At 37.4% G+C, this 20,767-nt stretch overlaps 1 protein-coding gene and 1 long non-coding RNA gene across 3 annotated transcripts in view; both read right to left on the minus strand.

The window, feature by feature from the left end:
* The window catches only part of Bckdhb (branched chain keto acid dehydrogenase E1 subunit beta), a 190,943-nt gene that overhangs the window by 82,861 nt on the left and 87,315 nt on the right, over positions 1–20,767 (minus strand). The gene's annotated exons all lie outside the window — the stretch shown is intronic.
* Positions 13,321–19,864, minus strand: LOC144366145 (uncharacterized). The gene is made up of 2 exons (XR_013425029.1): positions 18,463–19,864; positions 13,321–16,154 (listed from the first exon to the last, which is right to left on the minus strand). It is a non-coding gene; the product is annotated as an uncharacterized LOC144366145 (long non-coding RNA).

The following is a 20,767-nucleotide window of genomic DNA, read 5'->3' on the forward strand; positions in this document are numbered from 1 at the left end:
ATGGCTGAGGATGTGGCTCAGTGGTTAAGCACCCCTGGGTTCAATTCCTGGTACCAAAATAAAAGAATCAATCTTGAGCTTTTGAGCTCCAGAATAGATAGATGCTCAATAAAAGTTTGTTGAGTTGAACCCAAGCTATAAAACATATGATGCAGACATCCAAATTCCTCTCTTCCAGATACTGCCTTTCATCAGCACATTTCAAACCAATATTCCATGAGAATGCAATTAAAGAAATACTGTCTCTTTTGTTTAGTTTGTCTGTTGGGCTACAGACATCTTTCTTCTGCTGCCATACTCCTTCATTTTTTCCAAGATATCATTATTTTTTTGAGCCAAAAATCATTATAACATAATGACTTTAATCAGCTTCCATAAGGCTAGTTTTTTGGTAGAGAAGAAACTAATTCATTCCATGAGCTGTTAAAAGACATTATCTGTTACTATTATAGTAGATGTACACATCAAGTTCAAACCACACAAACAAAAAACTTATTACCCGTTTTACCTCAGAACAAAGACAATTCTGTTCTCTATTTAAGTAACAACAAAAAGATCAAAAATAACTTATGTCTTTGAACAATTCTTTTAACAATGATTTTAACTGAGCTATTTTTTTCTTATAATTATGCCAGAGCCCTTCAAGATCTGATTTATGAGCAACTCCTTTTTAGAATCTTGAGGGGACATTACCTCAAGAGGAAATTCAATTTTCTAATGAATGTTTTTCAAACCATTCATTGGCTGGTTATTACTTCTACTACAACATATACCACTAGTCATGCTGTTTTATGGCTACACACTTGTGTGCATGTGCGCACACACACACACACACACACACACACACACACACACACACCCCTCACTGTGCCCTTCCCTCTCCACACCTCTCCTATCCTTCACTTCCATCTGTTATCAAACACCTCAGCCTTCCCCACATATTAACACTTAACAGATGTGTCCCAATCGCAGTTTCCCAGCATTGAAAAAACAGTCGTCATCAAAGTTTATAGACTCGGGTTTATAGACCAGATATCAGGAAATACTATTTTCTTAAACGCTCTGCTTATAATGTTAGCTTGTAGCTTCTTATTGTCAGAATTTACTGAGTGAAAAAGATAAGTGAGCTGTTCATTCATCATTATATAAATTATTTCTTGAAACAGTCAACATAAGCATAAACTTCATAATTTAATTCCTTATAGCAAAACAAACTTAAAGTAAGATTTCTAAAAATATAAAGAACTTGAGAACGTCACTCGTTAATTCTAACTATTAGCAAATAACACAATTCAAGCTGGTTTTATCCAGGCATGAGTTGAAAACGTTCCATCTCCCCCAGTCTTTCTGTATTAAATACATAGAGATTCAGCTTATGGCCTCATCAAGGAGGAAAGTTTGTCAGGAACCATGGGGCTCCCACTTTTTAACCCTTTCCCCCAATGACGATCCTCTGCCTTTGTATTATACCCACTGACACTTCAACTGTGCTGCTGGTGCTGAAGGATAAAACATACTAAGTGTCCAGGAATGAGCTGGCTCAGTACCAACCTCCTCTTATCCCTGAACTTCCACTTGGGTCTCAGTGCTGGGTTATGTCCCCTTCTGCTTTGCCTATTTGTGCCTACTTCTACACTGCCCAATCACTCGGTGGCTACAATGTGGCTCTAGCATCCAGAAACTCCATGCCTGAGTCCTTTTCCCTGGCTCCGTGACTGAGAGGTGGAATCCTCTGCCAGATCAAGAGATGCCAACCTTCACATTCTGTCAAACCATTCTCTATTCTGATCACTATCTGAATATTCAGATTTCAGACCTGCTGTTATCCCTGATCATCTCTAGAAACCTACCAAATATCACACTTTACCTGTTCTTTTCCATGTAGTCTGACATCCCATTACCAGTTGACTATCTCTGGACATTACACAGGTTCGTGTTTATTATTGTTATTCCCTAGATGTGCCAGAGATGGTACTCAGTGTCCCCTGGCCTAGTTACCAACCATTCTCTTGTTCCTCCCCAACAACGCAAGCTTCTGAAATAAGCAATCATGCTTTATAGCCCTTCACTACCATGAGTAATGTGATCAAATAATGTACTGTCCAAACCAAGACTCTTTTAGAAGAAGGTGGGGGGATTATCAACAATTATTCTGAGATAATAATTATGCTGGGCAAACTGGGATGAACAGGAATCACCCAGCTCAAAACAAAAAAGACACAGCCAGACTGTGAGCTTGTCAGCAACCTCTGACCTATGCAAGTAATTTGAACGATGACTCAGCCAACTACATTTACAGTTTGTAATTTAAAATATAGCAAAATTTCCAAAGGGTAGCCAGTACTACATTAGATTAAATCTTAAGCAGCCAGGATGATCAAGAAGCTGGTCAATGAAAAATGGAGAGTCGGAAGAACATCAGCAGCCATCTACATCAGTGTGATGAAGAGCCTTGAGACCTGGGTGCACTCCCTGCTCCTGCTACAGGGCTCTCCCAGCTTTACCCATTTTATTCAGCAATGCTGCCCAAATTTCCTCAGCTCACATGGATTCCACCTCTCAAACTAAGTTTAGTAGACTCATCCCCATTCTCTATTCTGATCACTATCTGAATATTCACTCAACCATCCCTCTTCAGCACTTCACCCAACCTCAGTGAACAAGAGTTTCATTCACTCATTATCATTTTCCGAGGTCTTACTTATTCTGAGTTCACTCAGTCTCCAAGATTCACGACCCACCTCGGACGTCATTGTATCCTGGCTCTTGTTTTCATTGTGACTGGGGTGGCCTTGTTCAGTCCCCCACTGTGGTCTCTCCACTTGAGAGCCTCTGCCTTGGAAACTGCCCTTTCCATTACTAATCCAGTGAACCTCCAGATGGATCAGCATTTAATGATAAATAGTGTTCCTCTGGACCAGTTATAGGAAAAGAAAATGTAATGGGAAAAACCTATATTCATCATAGCAATTAAATCTCTAAGGTATCTGGGAATAAATCTAGCCAAACATGAGCGAGAAGCTGTGGGAAAATAGAAAGAAAGAAAAAAGATTATTGAAGAACACAAGAAGCCTAGACTAAATGGAGAGAGATAATATCTATGGAAAGAAAGAATCAGTATTGCCAAGATGTCACAGTTCCCAAATTTTCTATAAATTAAATACAATTTCCATCAAAATCCCTATAAGGGATGTGGTGGGGGGGCGTGATTATGTATGCAAGACTTTACAAGTTAATCTTCAAATTCTAATAGAACATAAAAGGATTAGAAGTGATTCAAGATCTAATTTGTGAAAGGCAAAACTTCAACACTACTTAAAAAAATATAAAAGAATATCTTCATAATCTTGTGGTCAGAAAGGATTTCAAGGAGAAAAAGGAAGCATGAACCAGAAATGAAAAGATGAGTAAAATGTTACCACAAGAAAATTTAAAATTGCATCAAAAGATTCCATTAAAAGAATGAGCACACAAGCCATAGACTGTAACTTATAAATGTAACAATAAATGAGTTTTGTAATATATGTAATTTATAAAGTTACATATATGTAACTTATAAAGTTTACTTATCCAGAAAATATCCAAAACTTGACAAATCAATAAGAAATTTTTATTTTTACCCAATAGGATGGGAGAAAATGGATAGAAGAGCAACCAGAATGGCCGATATACTTGTGAAAAGATGTTCAACCTCATTAGCAATTAGAGAAAGGCACATTTAAACCCAGTAGGATACCATTTCACACCATCAGAGTGAGCACAACAGGACATTACACACACTGTCTGGTGATACTGTAAATGGTAAAATCACACTGCAGAATAATTTGACAGTATCTGCCAAAGTTGAAAATACAAATAATGTATAACTGAGAAGTTTCATTCCCAGGTGTTCAGAGAGAAATAATTGCATATATACACAAGGAAACATGCTCAAAAATATTCCCTGAAGCATTATATGGAACACATACACTGAAAAACAACTTCAACTTAAATATTTATTAATGAAAGAACAAATATATTTTGGAACATTTGTACAAGGGAGCACTAGCAGTTAGAATAAATTAGGAAAAAAATGAATGTGTGTGTGTACATTTATAAGCAAATTAATCATTAATTGTGCTCTTACTGGACTGTTTAGATCAGGTTCTAATTCATCTCATCTATTTAATACAAATAAAAATCACTACAACATTCTCTTGACCCTATTTCCACCACTTTAACATCCTTCTTTACTTCCATTTGCCACAAAACCTCTTGACAACTTTGTTAGCATTTCCTATTATTCCTCTCTTTTATTTTCTCATAAGCACACTTCAGGTTTTGACCTCTAACATTCCACTTAAGTTTTTCTGTTTTGACAAACCAGTTGCTCAGTTCCTCAGAGCTCATCTCCAACACTACCAGCATCACTTGGCACAGCTAACTACATCCTCCTGCCTGACACTCTTCATTTAGTTTCCAGGAGTTCATACTACCAATGTGTCCAGCCTTACTGATGGTTCTTCAGTACCCTCTGCTGGATCTCTAAGGTTGAGTATCCTTAGGTTGCCTCTCTGGACCTATTCTCTACCCACACTCATTTCCTTGGTGCTCTTAATCAGCATCATGGATAAACCATCTACATACTGTTGACTCTGAAATGTGCATTCACAGCTCAGACCTGTTTCCCAAACTTCAGACTCACGGGAGACACATGAAACATAACACAACCAAAACTCAGTTCCTGGCCTGGAGCATATCCTTAAGAGTTACCCAAATTCAGTCTACAGCAAATTCAACCTTCCAACAGTTCTGATAAAAAAAAATTTGAGTCCCTGACTCTTCTATCCTAGTCCCTACACCTAATCCATCAGTTACTCCCACCGGTCTGCCTTCAGAAAACACTCAAAATCTGACCACATCTCTCACCCTGCAATTGTATTCACACTGACTGGTTCAAGCCACCATTATATCTCGTCTATCTGGCTACAACTGCCTCCTAACAGGTCTCCCTGATGCTACTCAGTGTATCACAACACAGCAACCAAATGAAGTCTTTTCCAATACACTGCCTCACTTCACTCCACAATAGCTCCATTCTACTCAGGAAAGTCAAAGAACTCACACCCTCCTTACCAACTTCTATCCCTTCACCTCTGACCACACTCACTGTCACTAACATTGCTACAGTCACAGGAACTTCCTTGGAGTTTTCTGTGTTCACCAGTCATACCTTATTGAGTGACCCTCACCTGGAACATTGCCCCCTGCACAGCTAATTCCCTCACCTACTCCAAATTCTGCTCAACAGTCTGTTGAATGAGGCTTACTCTTAGCAATCTGTTTAAATTGAGACCCTCAGTCCCCCTCCCCATCTAATTATTTCTAACTGCTTTGCCCTAATCTACTTTCTTCTTCTGTAGTGCATCCTTCAAACATACTATATAATTTACTTTTTAAAATGTGATTGTATGCTGACTGTGTCTTCCAGAATAATAACACTAAGAAGCAATTTTTGTTTTGATCACTGATGTACCCTAGATGTTGGGACAATGTCTAGCAAAGTTTCAATTGTAAATGATGTTTCATTTCCTTACAAAGAAATGAAGCAAACAGGTCAACATGTTATAATCTATCAATGCTAGATGTGGAAGATGTAGCATGCCTTTTGTTAATATTTTTAAAAATATTGGCTCGAACCCAGTGCCTCATGCATGCTAGGAAAGTGCTCTACCACTGAGCCACAACTCTGGCCCCCATAATTTATGCTTTTTGAATGTTTAAATTACTTAATATTTCAAGAATAAGAGAGAAAAAGAAATAGTAAAGGAACATGCTGTCCTTTAAATACAATTTTCTCATTATTAATCATTCACTTACTCTGCTATCTAAGTATTTGGACCAACTCTGTCCAAAAAATTACACCAGTCACATGTAGCGATTTGATTTTTGAATTTAAATAAATTAAAATTCAATTCATCAGTCATAATAGTTGCGTTTCAAGTAGTTGGCAGTCACCTGAAATTAGAGGCTACATACAGTGCAGATAGAATGGTCCATCACCTCCGAAAATTCTATTGGATGCACTAGTCCGGATTCATCACCTGATACACATTTAAAATATCATGAAATTGAGACTTTACAGTAATATTCCACTTCACTGGACATTTGACAAGCAAAGGAGATAAAATGCAGAGATTAAGAACTCCAAATAGACATGGTCTTCACCTAAAGAAATTCTAAATAATCCTCAGAGCTAGGGACACCTACTTAAGATGAATGGTGCTCACAGTAATAAGAAGTACTTAATTCTGAAGAATGGCAGGAAACTACTGATCCAGAGTGAAAGAATTCAGAAGCAGGTAAGAGCAATAATGTGGCCCTTCTCAAGTAATAAGAGAATGTAAATGTTTAGATAAAAGTCAATAATTTTGATAACCAATTGAGAATGATGTCAAGGAAGTTTCATTGTATATTTTTAGAATTCCATTCTTTTTAAATATTTTTTTTTAGTTTTAGATGAACACAATAACTTTATTTTTATGTGGTGCTGAGGATCAAACCCAGTGCCTCATACATGTTAGGCAAGTGCTCTACAATTGAGCTCCAACCCCAACCCCACAGAATTCCATTTTATAAAAGATAATACAAAATTATTTGAGAAAGACCACTGCCTTGGTTATAAGCAGGTTGTTAAACATTATGGGCCATCTTAATAAGTGGATTAGAGTAGAAATGTAAACCTTGAAGATAAATGGGCTAAAATTTTGATTTTTTTTCCTAGAATTAAGACACTTTCAGCTTGCTACACTAATGAGATAGAAGCAAAGAAGGAACGCAAATGAAAACAATGATTAAGTCCAACAAAACCCTTGTTACCTGAAAATATATAAAAATATACACATTAGTTATTATTATTGTATATGTTATTTGGGTTGCTTAGAAAGGAAGAATTAAAAAAACAAATACAGTAGAAAACCATTAAATAAAAATATTAAATATAAAATTGCACTGATGATATTCCTATAAATTACTCTGCAAATTACACATTTACATGGTAAAATGAACAAATGAAAACAACAGTTTGACTAAAGGATGAACTTGTAGGCAATTTCTGTTTTGGATTCGTGCTGTTTTAATGTGACTGGTATGAAGAAAGGGCCTATCTCTCCTCTCTCTCTCTCTCTCTCTCTCTCTCCCCCCCCCCCCCCGCTCTTTCTCTCCCCACACACACACACACACACACACACACACATACATATATTCCACTTTAAAAATATTTACATTTGTAAAATGCACAATTTATATATAACTTGCACAGTAATAACTAAATCATAGGTAGAATTTAACATATGTAATATGTTTATACACAATATGTATGGCATATATATATATATATATATATATATACATATACATACATACTGTTATATAAAGACCCACATGTTAAATGGTTGGCCTCCAGCCCGTGAGGCTATTGAGAGGCTGGGAAACCCATAAGAGGCAGGGCCTAGTGAAAGGAATTTAAGTAATTAGACGCATGCCTTTAAAATGAACATTGGAACCCCGGCCCCTTCCTGTTTCTTTTTGCTTCCCAGCTGCCATGAGGACAGCAGCTTCACTGCCCCCCATGATGTACTGTGTCAGCACAGGCCCAAAGCAACAGGGACAAGCGACCATGGGCTAAAACTCCTGAAACTGTAAGGCAAAATAAACCCTTCCTCCTTTAAGTCATTTATCTCAGGTATGTTGTCATAGTGATGGAAAATTAACTAACACGTGCACATGCTATTATATGTAAATATACTATAAAAAGAATTCAAATACGTATTTATATAATAGAAAACACAAAATCTCTGTTTAAATATGCCTGATAGAAAATTTGTTGATAAAAGAATAAGACCTTTGGGAAATTACTGATAAACATCTAGAAGTGTAAAACAGATCTATTATGGATCACGATCAATTTATTAGTAATACCTGTAAGTAATACTGTTTTTATCTCTGTTAAGATGTGCAATAGAAATAGTTAACCACCATTATGACAGGAAATCCCTGTGGTTGATGCAAGGGTATAAATCACCTTTTATGTTAATAGTGTGGTTACTATCAATGGGAAAATGTGCTTTTGAAATGAACTAGAACATAGCTATGGGTCTAGTTATATTCATTAATTTCTTGTTACATGTCCCAGCACTAGAGTACAAAGCATGGGTAAGCCCTGTTCTGGGCACTACAAATATTTTCTTTTATATTTATTACTGTTTTGTAATTAAATCAAAATTTTAAGTGAACTAAATTACTTACTCGTGTGACTTTAAAGGGTTCTTTAAGTGAACTTGAAAGCAGCTTACAGTTTTTCCCCATTATAAATCTACCTGTCTATGTTTTTTTGTTTGCTTGTTTTGATTAATGACTCCCTCCCACCAGTCTGTCATAGAACAGGAACCACATTTGCTATGGTTATCTCTGTATCCTCAACAGCCAGCAAGGTCCCTGAAACATGGGAATCCCAAAATATCTATGTGCTGAGTATACAAATGACTGATTCCTAAAATGTACTGAAACTGTAATAACTTAGATAAAGTTAGTTAAAAGTAAACATTGTTCAGATACAGTATCATTGGCAATTCAAAATTCTCAGTTATACAGAACACAACTCATTCTTGGGGGGAAAAATGCCTATCTGTAGCCAAAACGTAGTGTAATGTCTTTATTCATAAGCTCACTCACAACACTCTTAACAAAAAGTCCTCTCCTTTCAGGCCTATAGGATCTCAATTTGTATACAGTACCAACTCCAGTCATTTTCCCAATCAGACCAGAGATTAAAAAGCGCGTGAAAGAAAGAGATGCAGAATGTTACGCCTGGTGGCTCAGGGACAGAGGACAATCTGCAGCACAAGAGAAAACAGACACTACCAGAAGGAGGTAGTAGAAAACATCTGAAAGCCAGGAGGTCTGTGGCAAATACTTACTTCTATGATTTAATTCTCAGAAAGAATTCTGGTATTTTAACCCAGGTCAAGAATTTATATTGTAATGACACTGAGTTAAAAGAGAGAGAGTGTACAATATATATACTGAGATGTACTGAGGGAGAGGACTACATAGTCTATAGTTTGGTTGTTCTGCACGAAGGTAGTGATTTTTAGTTGGAAAAATTAAATGTGTCAGCATCATATACAAACATAGTTAAGGATTTTTGATATATTTTGAAAAACTGAAAGCATACTTTCAATTTTTTTTTTTAAATTTGCTTTTCTCCTAAATAATCACCACAGTCCACTTCTTAAACCTATGGAAAGAACTTAAACTCGTTAGAGCTGGAGATGTGACTCAGTGGTAGAGCACTTGTCAGCATATGTGAGATACTGGGTTTAATTCCAGCATCACTAATAATAGTAATAATAATAATAATAGTAAAACTCATTAGTTTTAATAGCTGCATAAATTTCCCTGATAATAATATAAAATGTATTCAATTATTTCCCGATTATTGGGACATTCAATTTGTTTCCAGTCATTCACAACTGGAAATGAAACTGCAGTAAATGGTAATCACTGGTCTATTCATATTTTTATTGTCTATAGGTTAATTAACATTTGCTGAGCACATGCTATGTACCAAGCAGTTCCCATGGTCTATTTGTATTATCTGATCTAATCCCCCCAACAACACTTAGGTGGTGGGTCCTACTATCATTCCCTATTTTACAGCAGGATGGGGATACTAAGCATCTTTTCCCACACTCATGGTCAATTTGTTTTCTCTTTTCAGGAACTGTGTTCTTTTCTGTTTTTACTTGATCGACTGAACATGCTGAATGTTGTGAATATTGCCCTTTTTCTCTGGCATATAGGTTGCAAATATTTTTCAATATTTTTCTCTGTCTGAAGCAACTTTTCCATAAACAAAATTTCATTTTTATGTAAACATCTCTACCTTTTCTTTATATATTTTCTGTCTTGTATAAAAAAAGTTTCTTTATCCAACATCAGATTATACAAATAGTTTCTTAACTTTTCTCCTATTATTTTACGGTTTAATAATCTTTATACAAACTGGGACTATTTCTATCTATAATTAAGTAAGAACTGAATGTGGTTTTGTTTTCATATGAACATAAGTTTTTCAGCATCAATATTAAACAAACTATCTTTCCCAAGTTATTTAAAATGACCTTTGTCATATATTTATTAAGCATAATTTTGTTTTAATATCAACATCATCAATTGGCCAGTCAGTTAGTGAGTAAATACAGTCATGCCCACTGATTTATATATTGTCTGTGACTGCTTTAGTATTGGAAGGGCAGAATTGAGTACTCAAGACAAAAACCATAAAGCCCACAAAGTTGAAATTATTAGTATCTGGCCCTTTACAGAGAAAGCTTGCTAAGCTCTTATTTACATATCAATTTCTAGCCACAGATTATTTACATGACTATGAACTAAGTTTAAATTTCAACTAATCAAAAATCTTCTTTCTTGGCTATTTTTGAGCATTTATTCTTTTAATATATAATTTCAAATATTTTTAGGCAGTTAAAAAAATTCAAAACTCCTTTGGGATTCACATTGGGGTTGTATTAAATGGTGTTTATGTGATATTGCTTTGCCATCCAAGAGCACAGTATATTGAAGTCTAGTTTTATGGCTTTCCATAAGATTTTATTCTTTCATTCATACATCAACTATCTTTCCTGTAAAGTCTATTCTGAAGTAGTTTACAGTTTCTTACCATTATGAACAGAGTCTTCTCATCATTCTCTGTTTCTGACTATTTATTACAAGTATGGGGAAGAGCTACAGAGTTTGTAAATAGTCATGACATAGCAAACTTCCTTTCTTTAGTAAAAGGGTCCGGAATTTCATAAAAGTAAATCACATGTTCTAAAATATAATTAATTTTTAATGTACCAATAAAAAGGAAAAAAAAGTAAAATAAAATGCAAGTAATTTTATCTTATTTTCCATATTTTTATCAACTCTTTAATTTCTCTAGCCTTAAATCATAATTTAGCCCCTCCAGAATAGTATTAGTTCATAGTGGTGAAAACAGGCTTCCCTATTTTGTTCCTGATCTAGCTGCTGATTACTTCTAAACGCTTGCTTACTCTACTACAACCACACCAACTTTACTGGACTTTACTGCTGTCCTGCCTCAAGCCCTTGGAACATGCCATTCATGCTGTCAACTCTTTCCCTCAGATATTTATTTACATGGAGTCCCTTTTTGCTTAAATAAAGGAGCTCCTCAAAAACCACCACTTGAGAGCAGTCATCACTAGTCAGCCAGCCTCCCTTCACTAGGCTCTCCCTTCCAGCTGCTTCATTTTTCTTCAGAAAACTTATCATGACCTCACCTGGGAGACATTAGGTATATTAATTGATGGTAACCCCAAATAGAATCAAAAAACACCAAGAAGGCAAACCATTTTCTGCTCTGTCCACTACTGTAATCTCCTTTTCTACACATGGTTGTAAAAGATATTCAATGAGTTTCCGGTGGACAGTCACAGAAGATCCACATGAAGGAGTAAAATGAATACAGTTTTAATGGCAATGCCTTCAAGGGATCCCAGTCTGGCAGGTTGTCTTCTATGGTGCTTTCATGAGAGTCCTGACTGTGGAACTGTTATGCTTCCCTGAGTGCTCCGTCTCCCAGGCTCTGCTGTCTCTGGCAGTGTTAAGGTCCAGGCCCTTACACTACATGTCTACTCTGTTCACTTTTCAATTCCCATCTAGCAGAAAGGAGAGCAAAGTTCTGAGACCTCTACAAGCCCAGGGGTGGGTAAGGAGCACACCTCAGATCTTTGCACACATGGCTCAGGTCTGGTTTGAGAGCAGTGGTGGCAGAAAAGACTGGCCACGACAGACACAAAACCCCTACTCGAAGCCCAGGATAAACCTAAAGCCAAGTCTGAGGATCTTGTATGCAAAGAAAACACCTTCAGGACAGGCTCTGGCCGTCCCCTATGCCAACCCCTAGCTTCCTCCTCAAAATCTGAAGCCGCTTTTCTCAAGACTACGAAGGAGCTCAGAGGCACAAGTTTAGACTGTCACCTTTTAAGAATCTCTTAAGAACTGGATTTCTTCACTCGATGCAAAATGTAATTTAACTTATAAAAATTATATCAGTTATAAAACAAATTAGATCAGTTACTAAACATTGAGGGGAAACAACCACACCTACCTGTGCACTGTTCAATGTTTTTGAAAAAACTAAATATGAAAATTTAGGACAGTTCAAATAGACTTCCAGTTCACTGAAGTTATCAGGTTTCATCTAGGCATTTTTCAAAGAAATCCCAGAAATCATGAACACAAAATTAAAACGAATAATCGTATATTCTCACCTGGAAGCAGGAAAGGAGTTTGCCTGTTCCTTAACAGCCTGAGTGGTTTCTGGGTACGTCTAGGCATTTTCCAAATTTTCCTGTGGGAGTTTACTTTAAATTTACTCCTCTAACATTGAACATTACATCTGGCTGCGGCAAATGTCTGACATGCTTTATTTATTATAAGTTACTTGGAAGGCTGTTGTTGGTTACTCAGAGAGCACCCCAAAGTCATTCCGAAGAGCCTAATCACCACATATGGGATTTGGACAAAGCAACCACGCTCTCATACCACAATCATAAGAATATGTCTGACCCCCTATGGTGGGTTCCCTCCATGGCACATGGGAATAAAAAGCAAGGGAACCACAATTAGTCACAGGACTCAGTCCTGTGAGATAGCAGTTGTAGCTATTAGAAGATCTTGTAATTTTCAAAACATTCTCACATCAGACTTTAGCCCCACAGTTACTTTAAGCACAACACCTCTGAATCCATCAACATCCGGATTCCCTTTAAGGGGTTTTGTGGTCAGACACTTAAGCGCATCTTCCATTATTAACTTCAGATCGCAGCAGAGGTTACTAAAGTCCATAGGTTTAGAGGGCCCAACTATGAGCACTGGAATGTTAATGAGCTAATGGGATTGTAAAGACAGCATAGACTTCTGAGACTCAAAATCTAGAATTAAATTTATGGAAACTGGAACCCAAATACTTTTCTGGGGTGAGCACAATTTATCCACTACTTTTAGCAAAATTAAATTTAAAAGCGAGAGCCCTAAAGAGATGAAATAATCCTGATACAATTTTAAAATTTGGTTAGCTAGATCATTTAGGGGTCCACATGAATCAACTAGACCTCCCAAAGGGAGTTTAAGGGTTTAAGTGACTAAACAATCTTTCAGTGTCCTCTGAAGTCCTCTAAGGCTATATAATACAATTTACATGGACAACATAATAACCATTTTGCTTTTCCCCAAAAGAGAATGAAATGATTTATATAAATTAGACATGACTTACATCTTTTATTTAACATAGGCCATCTGGAATACATATTGAACGCATTTGGAACATTTTGTTTAATTTACTTTAGTAATCAAAAAAAGTCATCTATCGGTACGGCATTCTCCGCCCCCCACCATCCACATTGTGGCTTTCTGTGGTTTCATGTACCCACGGTCAGCTGGCACAACGTGGCTCGGTAGTCTTCTTCTGATGCTTGTTAGACGGTCCAAAGCAGTCGATGATGCATTTCAATGCCTATGTCACCCACCTCACTTCATCTCAGGCAGGCACTGTGCCATCCATGTCATCACCAGAAGGGAGAGTGCAGTACAAGATGTTTTAAGAGAGAGAAACCACATTCACATAACATTTATTATGTTTTTATCACTGTTTTATTTTAAGTGATAAGTCACTGTTAACTGCTTTACTTTGCATAACTTATAAATTAAACTTTATCATAGATATATTGCATCAGGGAAAAAAAAGTAGTATATATAGGGTTCTGTGCTGTCTGCAATGTCAGGCATCCAGTAAGGGTCTTAGAATGAATCCCCATGGATAAGGGCTACTGTATTAACTGAAGTATCCACAAAGATGCTAACTCACTCAAGAGTTAGCTAACTCACTAGCTCTTGCTTACCCTTTCTTAACGTTTCCAAACTTTTTTTTTCTTTTTTAAATACCAAGGAGAAAAAAAGAAAGCCTCAATTTTAAGAAGTGGGCAAGAAAATGGAGATGAGGTTGACTCACTCGCTCATGATCATCCAGCAACCAGTGGGAAAGCTGGGCCAGAGATCCCAGTCCATGCCCCAGAGCTTTGTGTGCTAACAGAACACACCGCCTGCCTTTCAGCCTTGGGGGCTCACAAAGCCAGGATAATACGCTTAATGGTAGCAAGAGAAGAGAGGCGCATATCAGGTTATCCTCAGAAAAGGCTTGGCAGGCACATACTACAGAAAAAAAAAAAAAAAGTGACAGCTCCAGCTGGAAATCTTTCTCATCCACTCTCCAAAACAAGCTGTGATCCAAGCAAATTCAACTTCTTACTGTATATTTCTAGTGAGGAACTTTGGAAAGACAATAGGTAAAGTCAAGAAATGGGAAACTCTCAGGACTTACACTCTACACTTGCTTGTCAAAGGACCCACTCTACCATCCATCAAAACCCCCACCTTCGTTTTGGTTCTTGAGCCCAAAAGGAGAGCCTGTGCATAAAGCCCTGTGGTTAAGCCCCAGCACTGAAAAAAAGAAGGGGGGAAAATAGCAATTGATCCTACTTACATAGCCCTGTCTTGATAAGATGGCTAGAGGCTTCAGTCCAAGGAGACCAGGCATGTTCTCTATCAAGATTAATAGTCATGGAAGTTTCAGTGAGCCTCCCTTCCCCAAGGGTGGAACTATTATAGACCACAATTTTCTTGAGAGATCCTGGGGTTTTTTAATATCCTTCCTTTGTAACACAAGAACTGTCTCATCAAATATCCTTACATGCAATGGATTACTGGGCTAAATATCTCAGTATAATCGCACTTTTAAAAACGTACCTCATGGGGGCGCGGAAATGACTACACACTATAGCAGAAAGTAGTTAACATAGTCACTAAAGAATTAGTTGTCCTAAAATAGACCACGCAAAAACTCTGCTTGCCAGAATCTGGCAAAATCTACCAGCTACGCAGCCCTAAATTCATAGTAAGATCAATATACATTTGAAAAACTTGATTTTAGGAACAGGAATAAACTATATTCCATTTACAAAAAATGTCACTGGTAAATGTCTAAGAGTATCTAGCAAAGCACAGTTCACATTCTGCTGGGACGAAAATAGGTATATGGGTGAAAAAGCGAAAGAAGGCCAATAACAACATGTAGGAAGGATTTCTTAAAAGTTCATAACAATCGAGTTGGATTGCTACAAATGTGGACTATATATAGAATAAGTGAACAACTTGGGCAAATGTGGAGAAAATTAAAAGCACTATCATGTTGTCATAAAGGGAATATGTTGATGGAATTTTTGTGGAAAAGAAGTTTTTAATAAAAGATGCAAAATACTCTAACAAGTGTGTTCACTGAATGATCAGAAAACCAGAGCTCCTAAATGGTCTTCTAAGAGAAGGGTCTGTAGGCCATTTATTCAGGGATATTCCCATTACTATCCACTATTGTAATATGTCCTATATTTTACAACTGGCATGGCATTACAAGAGCCCAGTGGATGTGTGAAACCAGATGCCACTGAATCTGAATCCCATACCCATTTCTACTATTGCTTTTCCTACAGGCTTTGTACGGCATCATTACATAGTGCCTGAGTTGATCAATCCTGCAATGTTTTATACCTTAGCACCTCAGCTGAGCTACAATACAACACGCATTGGCTTCGGTACCATTATTAAATCAAACAAGGGTTACCTGAAGAAAAGCGCCGCATGATACCATGACACTTCAACCATTAACCAAGATGCTATGCAGTGACTAACAGGTAGATAGCACATACAGCATGAAGATGTCAGGCAAAGGGGTCATTCGAGCTCTGGGTGGGGCACAGAAGGGTGGTGTGAGATTTCATAATGCTACTCAGAATTGTGCATGATTCAAACATTAATATTTCTGAAATTTTCCACTTAATATTTTAAGATAACAATTGACCATGACTAACTGAAAACACAGAAAGAGAAAGCAAAACCCACAGTTGGGGTGGTGGGTAGATGGCAAAGGAACTACTGCAATTGGCCTGGAGATGAGAAGGCGATGAGGAGGCTTGAAAGTTGCCTTCAAGCATTTGCAGAGAGAGCAGGTACAAAGAGGTATTAAGAGAATCCTACAAGAGGGCAGAAGAAAAATCAGTAGTTAAGAATGGGTCCAGAAGCAAATTTCTAACAACCAGAACTGTACAATAAGAGACCTGTTTGCCTCATTTTATGGGAAGAGTACAGAAAGAGCTCACTGACCATGTGTCAAGAGTGTCATACTATAGGACAAAGGTTGCTAAACTGGGTGACTTCCCACGTCTGGTCACTTTTGGCTACTTGAATATTTTCCTATAGCTACCTGAGGAAATCAACCAATCTCTGACTGTCAGGAGGTAATATGGTAGTGTCATAATTTTATGGTAGTAAAAGAGTAGAAGAAATGTAGGGATAATGAGGTGTCGGGCAGCCTGAGGCCTGTGATAGACACCAACTGGCCTGATTAAAATGCATAAGCGCAGATGGAATGGTGATAATATTTCTAATGCACATGACAGGAGGGTACACTCTGAGACAGCCAGTAGAGAGAAAGGAGCACAGCAGTTCTATGAACTGCACCCTGAAGGGAAGTGCTGTGACCTGAGCGTGGAGTACGGGTTATCCTGCATCTAACTCCCAGAGAGCAGTGTAGCCACTGGAAAGTCTGGCTCAGACTCATAGTTGTGAAACCTTTTTCAGCTGCCAAAATTTTTCAGTCACATGGAAACTGAGGTTGTCAAGCTTCCTTAAAATTCCATTCTTCAAAATAAGCCTCTCATCCCTAGAGAGACTAATTAAAAACAAAAATCCACATTTCCAACATCTATCCTTTTGGTCAGAAATACTAATGAGAAAGTAGACTCACAGATAAAAGGCTGTTTAACAGATTAGTCAACCCCTCCACCCTTGGCACCATGATCCCAACCTCCCCTGGAAGAGTTTAACCACACCGAGAGACATAAGAATCATGTCTCAAGTGATTCACACCAAGAAGATTAACAGTTCCAAGCCTCAGCACAGGGACCTGTAGTACTGTGACTACACACGGGCCCTGTCACACCTCAATATCTCAATCTACAAAAATGAAGGATTAATCTTCCCCTGTTTTCCTCACTACCAGTTAAAGAAATGTTTGGAAAATATTGGAAGGAGTTAACACAAAATACTATCAGAATTAGTGACGTGCTGAGGTTTCAACCAGCTAAAATAAATAATGATTAAAATTACCATGATTAAAATTACTAAAGAAAAAAAACAATGAGTCAAGAGAAAGGGGCTTGTTTCAATATTTTCCAAATCTGGTAAAAGAAATTAGAAATTAATAGCAAAATGCCCCAGCAGAGGATCAGTTAATGGCATTATTAGAAATGTGAATACAACCAAAGGGAAACTAATGATTAGAAGCAAAGCACTGGTACCCTGCAGCTTCGAGAAAGAAACCCAGCAAAACTTCATTTATCTAACACTGTGGGGGGCTGAAACATGCAACATACTTAAAAACTCACCCCACTCATACCTTAAACAATATTGTATTTCAAACACACCACAGGGAACAAAATTGAACCTCCTCCATGATGAAGGATATAACTCAGAACATCAATTATAATGCCAGGCTATCAAGGTAGATGTCCACCTTTTTTCTGTATTCAGTGAATACAAATGGCCACGATTTTTAAAAAATAATTTTATGTACTCTTCATAGCTATTTCTTTTCTCCAAAGATTCTCTTATTTTTCAGGCCACCGATATATCAGTTTTAACCTTTTCCAACATTCCTACCTCTGTCAACCTAACTTCCCCATCTTCTAATGTGTTGCTTCTAATCAAATGTGGGCTATGACCACAAGTAAAAAGTTTGTTAGGTTTCTACCTACATAAAGGTTGCTAGGGTATGATTATAGCCAGAGTGGCCTCTCCTCTATATTTAGTATGTGTGCAATTTAGTGCAGGGATTTATGGGGATCACTACAAGGTACTTAGAAGACTTTCTCTACCTACCCCAAGATTCTTAGTCACACTCCAGGAAACTGAGATTCTAAGAAACTTCATTTCTAGATAAGAGGCTATGTGTAGGGTTGAGGATGTGGCTCAAGCGGTAGCGCGCTCGCCTGGCATGCGTGCGGCCCGGGTTCGATCCTCAGCACCACATACAAACAAAGATGTTGTGTCCGCCAAAAACTAAAAACTAAATATTAAAATTCTCTTTCTCTCTCCCTCTCTCTCTCTCTCTCTTTAAAAAAAAAAAGAGGCTATGTGTATACATTATGGGTCAAGAAATGAGTTTTTCTTTCTTATCTATTCTATGCTGCTACACATAATAGCAATTGCGAAGGATCTAGAGATAAAAGGCAAGGTGAATGAAATTGAGGAGACATGAAAAACCACAATATAAAGAGATACCTTCTCTGACAGGGCTGGATGTAACGTTCCATGGGAACACTCGCAGGATAACTGCTATGCATACCTGAAAGACAACGGGAATACCAGGGGACAATATTGACCAATTATGTTGCTAGGTCAGGTGCACGTACCAATACGTAGCAACAAATCCCACTGTTATGTATAATTATAGTGCATCAATGAAAAATATGGAAAGAAAAAAGAATACTGGAAAAAAGATCTATACATTTCACTTTATGTAAAATATGTGTTAATTTTAAAAGTTTAAAAAAAAAAACAGACAATAAGAAAGGTCAAGGAGAAGTTCCCTGGAGGAGAAAACCTATAAACTGACCCTTGAAAGACCAATTAGATATCAGATCCATCCAGAGGAAGAAGGGATGGAGGATACACATGCCAAGGTACTATAATAACACAGAACTGGATTTTTCAAGGAACAGAAAGCAATTTGGCATATCTGAACTATCACACTGTGTGGAGAAAAGGGCAGAAAATGCTATGAGACAGGTATGCCAGGTCAGATTGTGGAAGGCCAAATACATCATGAGAGTTCACATTTTGTCTGGAGGACAACTTGAGACCATGGACAGACTAAACTACAGGAATAATACAAGGAGTTCCTTAGTTAAGAGTAAGTGTAGCTCAGGCTGCTGTGATAATCACAACACCCTGTATGGCTCATAATCAAGAAACTTATTCCTCAGTCAGGGGGCTGCAAGTTTGCAATCAAAGCTCCAATGCATTTAGGTTTTGATGAGTTCCAATCTGGTTCTCAGATTCTCACAGGGGTCCACTCAAAAGCCCCATCTCCTGATACTTTGGGGTCCCTTTTATAAAGGGCTCCACTCAAAAGCCCCATCTCCTGATGCCATCCCCTGGCATGGGAGGATTTCAGCACATGAATTCTGGTGGGCGCAAATATTTGGTCCCTTACCCTCGGCAAAAAGGAAGAGTTTCAAAGGCACAGGAGGACACTACATCTAGAGAGAAATCCCAAATGCTTGAATGAAGCAATGACAATAAAAAGGAGCCAATGATTCCAGAAGGAAAATGGGTTTAAACTGGGGTATGGACTGGTGGGGAGAGAAGATAGTAGCAGCAGAGAAAATTTAAAAGGACAGATGGCAGAGATGTCACAAATAAGTCACTTATACAACTTGGCTGGTGGATATCTGCTGTACCTACAAAACTGGAAAAATTATATGGCTTTTAATTACGGTTAGATATTGAAGCTAGCAAAAGAAAGATCTAAGGACACCATATTTGACAGGGAACCTGAAAGAGAAATATTTCATAAAACACAAAAGATAAATGGATAACCTCTTATAGTTTCTGTCTTATTTTGTTATATAATAATGAAATATAATTCTTCTTATACTCCAAAAAGCTAACAGATACTTTTCCCTTATTTTACATAATTTTAGAAGTAGAAGAGACTGCTTACAGCATCTTCTTAATCCTTCTCTTAACATTTTGCCAGAGCGTAATCAAGTCTCTCCTGTTCAGGGAAGGGGGTCTCACAACCACAGAAGGTCACTCATTTCCTTTCCAACAGTTCCAACTGATTTAAACTCCCATTATCAATGAAATCAAACGACTGTCTTTACTTAAAGATAAAATCAATTACTGCAACTTCCACCAAACCTTTCCAAATTCAAGAAGTTTTTCACTATAAATTTGTTTTAATATCAATAAGGCAATTTTTTGTGTGCAGTACTGGGGATTAAACCAAGGGATACTCAACCACTGAGCTATATCTCTAGTCCTTTTTATTTTGAGACATATTCTTACTAAATTGCCACAGTTGGCCTCAAACCTGTGATCCTCCTGCCTTGGCCTCCCTGGTAGCTAGGATTATAGACCTATGTCTTAGAGCCTGGCCTTCTATAAGAAAATGATTACAGCATCTTTAAAATATAAAAATAAACCAAAGAGTTAAGTTCTCCACATGATAACCAATACCAGATCCTCGTATTGCTGCAATAACTCTTCGTTTTAATGCAGCCAACCATGTGGTCCATATTGGCACACAATGATATCTCCCCATCAATGATTGTTTCACTGGGTCCTTATTGGCTTTAGAGAAAAGATCCATTATAACTGCCAGTTAAATGATCTCTTTTTAATTGACTTACTTAAAAAATATTAATTTTACTGTCCAAGAATGATTAACCATCTTGGTAATCTAAACTTTGGTAATTCTTTGAAAGGTGTTCACTGTTTTAGAAAACGAACTTTTTCGCTTCTTACCCATCCCCAGTTCTGAATTGTGGTTACTGATTTAAAAAAAAAAAAAAGAAAGAAA

This window comes from Ictidomys tridecemlineatus, chromosome 8 (assembly GCF_052094955.1).
Source record: "Ictidomys tridecemlineatus isolate mIctTri1 chromosome 8, mIctTri1.hap1, whole genome shotgun sequence".
Classification (NCBI taxonomy): domain Eukaryota; kingdom Metazoa; phylum Chordata; class Mammalia; order Rodentia; family Sciuridae; genus Ictidomys; species Ictidomys tridecemlineatus.